Source organism: Gossypium arboreum, chromosome 1 (genome assembly GCF_025698485.1).
Source record: "Gossypium arboreum isolate Shixiya-1 chromosome 1, ASM2569848v2, whole genome shotgun sequence".
In the NCBI taxonomy this organism is placed as follows: Eukaryota; Viridiplantae; Streptophyta; class Magnoliopsida; order Malvales; family Malvaceae; genus Gossypium; species Gossypium arboreum.
The window spans coordinates 82119647-82126288 of NC_069070.1; the positions used below are offsets into that span (position 1 = coordinate 82119647).

The 6642-nt window shown below is 41.3% G+C and overlaps 1 non-coding gene across 1 annotated transcript; it reads left to right on the plus strand.

Annotated features, from left to right (window-relative positions):
* Nucleotides 1-6310: 6310 nt before the first annotated feature.
* Nucleotides 6311-6417, plus strand: LOC128281929 (small nucleolar RNA R71). Its single transcript, XR_008272215.1, has one exon. It is a non-coding gene; the product is annotated as a small nucleolar RNA R71 (small nucleolar RNA).
* The last annotated feature ends 225 nt before the right edge of the window (nucleotides 6418-6642 follow it).

Here is a 6642-nt window from a genome sequence, read left to right on the forward strand (position 1 = left end):
AACAGATTTTCGTTTTCTACCAATTTTACCCAAATGGGCCCGAAAGCCCAATGGGCCCCACTTGACCCTCGAGGCCCAACTTACCAAGAATGCCAAAATCACATTCTTACCGTTTCCATCGTTCTCGATCACCGTCTCATCGATTCTAACTAACTAGTGAGCGTTCGCCTTGCTCACAAGTCCTCGAAATGCTAGAGTTTTGGCATTTGGCTTTTCAGCATTTATCGCTTTAAGCTATGAAAAAGGGTTCGTTACACACCTGATTTGCGATATTCCTTGACGAGATCTCCTATGCGATTTCTCTTATAATCAACCACTTATAGATTAGACCATGTTAATATTAAACCAAATCGAAAACTACCTATTATCATCACTTACACATTCGGCCACCATCCCCAATGGCCCTTGGGTTCATACCTTTTAGAAGTTGATGACTAGATTTAGTCACTCCGATGATCCAAGCTTTTCACACACTCCTCGATCGGTAGCCTTTAATCCTCACTATCACCAACAAACCAAATAACACCAAAAACCCTTTTAGCCTTAGTCGACAAAGGGGTTTTCAGCTTTTCTTAAACCACAAGATACAAATGGAAAGAAGGTTGAATACTTACCAAGAGATCTACTCGTTGAAGAACATTCCAAATACCTTCCTACCCCATATCCGTTGTGAATCCAACTTAAACGTGCGTGAAAATAGATCTAAATATTAATTCCGAATCACTAAAATATGAAGCTTTGACTTTTCAAGAAATATTAATCTAAGCTATTACGAAGGTTAGTACACACATTACGGGTTGAAGTTGAAACGTTTCCATAATCAATCACCTACAATAACCACCACCAGTCACTCAAACTCAACTATTCCAATATCAATATATGTAAATCCTAAGCACATCAGCCATACGGAACATAAGGGCATATTCGTCATTTTACCATATAGGGGTATTACGGTCACTTTACCCTATAGGGGCTTTACGGTCTTTTTACCTAATAGGGGTATTTTAGACATTTCATCCTACAAGGGTGTTTTGGTAAATCTACAAACTAAGGGTATTTCAGTAATTTTGTAAACCAATGGTATTTCTATAATTTTAGAAAGTCAAGGTATTTCGTAACTTTGTAAATCAGGGGTATTTTGGTAATTTTACAAATTGAGGGTATTTCGGTAATTTCACAAACCAAGGGTATTTTGGTAATTTTACAAACTAGGGGTATTTTGGTAATTTTACAAACTAAGGGTATTTTAGTAATTTTGTAAATCGAGGTAAAACAAGAATTACGTAAATCAAGGGTAAAATAGTAATTCTATAAATCGAGGGTAAAAGCGGTAATTACGTAAATCAAGGGTAAAAGCAGTAATTACGTAAGTCGAGGTAAAGCGATAATTATGTAAATCGAGGTAAAACGATAATTACGTAAATCGGGGTAAAATGGTAATTACGTAAATCGGGGTAAAATAGTAATTACGTAAACTAAGGGTAAAATGGTAATTACGTAAATCGAGGGTAAAATGGTAATTTTGTAAATTGAGGTAAAAGCGGTAATTTTACAAATCGAGGTATTTCATAATTGGTAAACTAAAGTATTCTAAACATGGATAACAATACGAATGGGCCTAAAGCCTATTCTCGGCCCAAATGGGCCCACATGCTCATGTGGCCCTTTTAGCCCAAATCTAGCCACAAATATGTGATTCACCTAGCCTAGCCCAATATTTACTACACAATCAAACAACTTATCCAATTGGGCTGTGGGCCCATTAGGCCCACATGACCCCTTTCGACCCATCGCGTCTAAGTAGCCATCCTACACTAGAGTAGTAAAAATACACACGATAGGAGGCTGGAGTTAATCCACACTCCGAGCACTCTTAGCCGACGCCCAACCCAAACGAGCACGCCATACAGTGAAAGGGATCGACCAAGAAAGGTGCCTTTACTCTCCTCATGGTTCCTCTATTTAAAGCCGACTTCACAACCACTCTTATATTAGCTTCGATGTGGGATCCTCTAACATTAGAGTTTAAATTCAACACCAACTCTTGCCCTGTTAGCAAAATAAATGCTCTTTGCTTGCCATGGGATTCAACCTATGCCTCCCTTAAATGCTCCACACGCTACTTGCCACTAAGCCACAAGGCTTTTTGTGTCATTATTTAACACAATAATTTCAAAACCCTCATCCAAGCATCCGGTTTTTTTCACTTAATACCAAAATTTTTTGCTAAAGCCCAAGTTTGAACCCAAGATTTCTCTAACACTTCTCAGGGCCATTAACCACCAAAGCGGACATTTGATTGTGTCATTTCATTACACAATTAAATACCTATATATCACCTCCTTACGGACCCATACTCAAGGCCCAATACTTCTAGGCCCAAATTCGGGGTGTTACACGTGATGCCCTGCGGGGACATCTGACCTATCAGGGTAAGCGTTAAGGACTGGGCTGCGGTGTTGAGGAGGTCGAAGTGTCTGGCAAGGCGCGTCACATAGGGGCCAATGGAGATCACTCCCTTCCTATGTCTGATGGCGAATGGTGAAAGCAATGAAGTATGCTAAGTTGATTATGTGTGCATTCGCCATGCACCATAAATAGTAGGTGTCATGGGTGGTGACGATGCCGGTGCTCTCTCTCCTTCTGGTCAAGGTATGTGCCAATACGGCATGGAGATATCGTAAGGAAGGGTGAAGAGCTGAGGCTTTCGAGTGGCTGGGGTCGTAGGTGGAGGAGAGTGGTGCCAAAGCCTTCCAGCACAAGGAGGGGGAGATGTGGATATTGCGTGGGAGTGCATTCATGTCCTCCTCCTCCATAAATTCATCGGTGTAAAGTCCCAGAGCAACTCTAAATTTTGGGAAACTCAACGCACGAACTAGACCGCCTAATCAGAAGTGAATGGTGCCTGGGTCGTCATTGTTCGTTATCACCACCTGTAATGAAAAGTAGAGCATAATTCTAAAGTTAGCTCTAAATAAGTGGGCTCGGTAATAGTGAAGAATCGTTCCCATGGGTCTGTGGATAGTAGGGCACGGATGGCATCAGCGAGCTAGACTTGCTCTCTACAAGTGCCCGATCGATCTGCAACACAATGGCGATGGGTCGTAGCGTAATATCTAAAATAGCTCCTCCTGTAAAGCTTGTGGAAATTCAAGGAACGGGTGCCGAATTCGGCTGTAGCTCAGACTGAGGAAGAACCCGGTCCCTACGTCTCTTTGAGGATGGGACTGTGGCCTTCTTTCCTCTCGATGATGACATAATGTACTTGAAAATATATAAGTATTGATAGAATCCAAGATACATCAATAGTTAAAGGAAGAGGCCCAAAACTAGTATATACTATTTAGTGGCTTAAATAATTCAAATATAGAATCAAATTCCTAACTTATTTAAAGCAAAATAATACAATATCTATATAAAGCATGTAGAAAACTAATGTAACAATACAAATTGGAAAAAAATAAAGTTGAGAAGGTGAACCAAGGGCTGCTGTATGGCGGCGCACGGGCGTGTAGTGGGCGCAAGGACGTGTGACGCGGGGATATAGCCGTGTGAAGGAAAAATGGAGGGTATATAGAGGGGGAAGTGGGGCTTAATGTAAGGGGAATGGGTTTCAGGATGGGTTGAGGGTTGGAGAAGTGGGAATCTTGGGAATGGTGGCCAAAATAAAGATTAGGGAGTGGTGAGGAGGAGTATTCGGCTAGGGTTTTGAAAGGGGAAAGAAGATGAACAGTGGTGTGTTTATATAGAGGAGGCCACACGGCCTAGGGCCACGCTCGTGTACTGTGAGGGTGAGCCCGTGTTTTTCAAAATTTCCAATTTAGGTCGTGCCCGGCTACTGTCCCATACCCGTGTGTCTTAGGCATGTTGGCACACGGCCATGTCGCACAGCCTTGCCTAGCTTTGTTCGCTTCTCCCACGCCCGTGTTTTATGGTTCCACGCCTGTGTAATTTTGACCGGTTCGACCACAGGTGTTAGACACGGGCGTATCGAATGGCCGTGCTATTTTAACAGGTTCATCCACGGTTCCTCCATACGAGCGTGTCGCACACACGTGTTGTTTTGGCAGGCTCGACCACGGCTATGTCGCACGGCCGTGGCATTTTATCGTAGCCCGTGTTGGGGAAATCTTTTGCCCTGTTTTCACATGGCCTTAAGCATGCCCGTGTGATTGGCCGTGTCTCTGTGGAAACACTTGTATTTAAAATTTCTATTAGTAGGTTAGGAGTTAAATATCAGAATTTATAGAAATTAATAATGTTAGTGCTCGGGTTGCCTCCCGAGAAGCCCTGATTTATAGTCTAAGCTCGCCTTACCTCTCCGTTGAATGATCATGGTGGTTCAAGGAGTTCATACTCCTCATTCCTGTTGTCAATTTTAAAATAAGGTTTTAATCGGGTATTGTTTACCTTAAAAGTGCCGAACTTGGGATGACTTACCTCAATCGTACCGAATGGGAAAATACGGAGTACCGTAAGAGGGATTTCCTCATTTGGTGTGGTAGTGACAATGTAAGGGTCAACGGTATCTAGTAAGATTGTATCGCCAACCTTAAGTTGATTAGGAGAGGTATCAGGCTTGTTTTCGTACAGTTTTGGTTTATTATATGTTCTCGGTTTGTATTCTTGCCATTCATCTAACTCCTCTATCCGTAGTCTTCGTTCTTTATGGATGTCTTTGTTCCCTACTTGATAATAGTGCACTGCCTCCGTTGTCTTGGTCCGAGGAGGTTACTGCAAGAACGATTGATTATTAGTTTTATCATCGACAAGTTTCATAGCGTTATCTTAAGTCTTAGAAGTTTTGACTGAATCGCGTGCTTAGAGTGTTACTGCGTCGTCTCCTGGACGAAGTGTTAGCTCTCTTGTGCCTACATTAATAATGGTTCTAGCAGTTGCTAAAAAGGGTCGTCCTAAAATTAAAGGTACCTCGTTATCCTCAGCCATGTCTAAGATGACAAAGTCTACTAGGTAAATAAATTTATCAAAATTAACGAGAATATCTTCAATAATACCCTTAGGAAATCTAACTATTTTGTCAGCCAATTGTATGCTCATCCTAGTCTGTTTGGGTTTACCGAGACCTAGTCGTTTAAACATTTTATACAGCATAACATTTATACTTGCCCCTAGATCAGTTAAAGCATTATTCACAGATAAACTACCAATTAAGTAAGGAATTGTAAAACTCTCTGGATCTTTCAATTTGTTAGGTATCTCATTCTTTAGAAAAGCTAAGCAGACTGCATTATGCTCCGCATGCGATGTAGCGTCTAATTTCCTTTTATTGCTCAGAAGTTCCCTTAAGAATTTTGCTGAGTTGGGCGTCTGCGAAAGAACTTCAATAAAGGGTAAGTTAATATGTAATTTCTTTAAGAGTTTGACAAACTTACCGAATTGTTCTTCTATTCTGTCTTTCGTCATCTCTTTAGGATATGGCACACGAGGTTCATGATTCGTACTTACCTATTTAGGATCATCATTGTTTACCTCTTCTCGACCTTTGTTCATCGCGTTGTCTTGCTGTAATTCTGGCTTAGGTGCAACGAGTCCTTCCTTATTTTGAGTGCTAATTGCATTGAGGTGTTCCCTTGGATTAGGCTTAGTATTACTTGGTAGGCTACCTTGTGGTCATTTGGAGATTAATTTGGACAGCTGGCCTATCTGAGTTTCGAGTCCTTGGATCAATGCTTATTGATTCGTAAGTGCTGTCTCGATATTTTGGAAACGGGTTTCTGACACCGAGATGAATTTAGAAAGCATCTCTTCAAGGTTTGGTTTCTTCTCTTGTAGATAAGGTGGCTGTTGAAAACCTTGAGGATTTTGTTGCTTTGGATTTCCTTGACCTCCCCAGGAAAAATTTGGGTGGTTCCTCCAGCCTGCATTATAGGTATTTCTGTATGGGTTATTTTGAGATTTAAAGTTATTATTACCGATATAGTTGACTTGTTCCTCTTCGGTTGTGGGATTGAAGGATCGATATCCTGTATGCACACCTCCTCCGCTTGAGTCACACCTCATTACTGGACGTATCTGCGTAGAACCAAGTAAACCGTCAATCTTTTTATTGAGAAGTTCTACCTGTTTAGAGAGCATGGTGACTGAATCGAAGTTATAAACGTTGTCTGTTTTCGTTGGCTTTGTCCTCATAACTTGCCATTGATAGTTGTTCAGTGACATCTCCTCTATGAATTCATAGGCGTCTTTTGGTGTTTTATTGTCGATGGTTCCGCTAGTAGCTGCGTCAATCATTTGTCTTGTCGAGAGATCCACACCATTGTAGAACGTTTGAACTTTCAGCCAAAGCGGTAAACCATGGTGAGGGCACCTTCTCAATAAGTCCTTGTATCTCTCCCATGCATCGTAAAGTGTTTCTAAATCCATCTACACAAAAGAAGAGATATCATTACGCAATTTAGCTGTTTTAGCCGGCGGAGAATATTTTAGTAAAATTTTCTCGATCATTTGTTCCCAAGTAGTGATAGACCCTCGTGGTAACAAGTTCAACCACTATTTAGCTTTGTTTCTCAGTGAAAAGGGAAATAAACGAAGACGGATGGCATCATCATAAACACCATTGATTTTGAATGTATCGCAAAATTTAAGAAGATTCGCCAAGTGCGTGTTGGGATCCTTATCCTG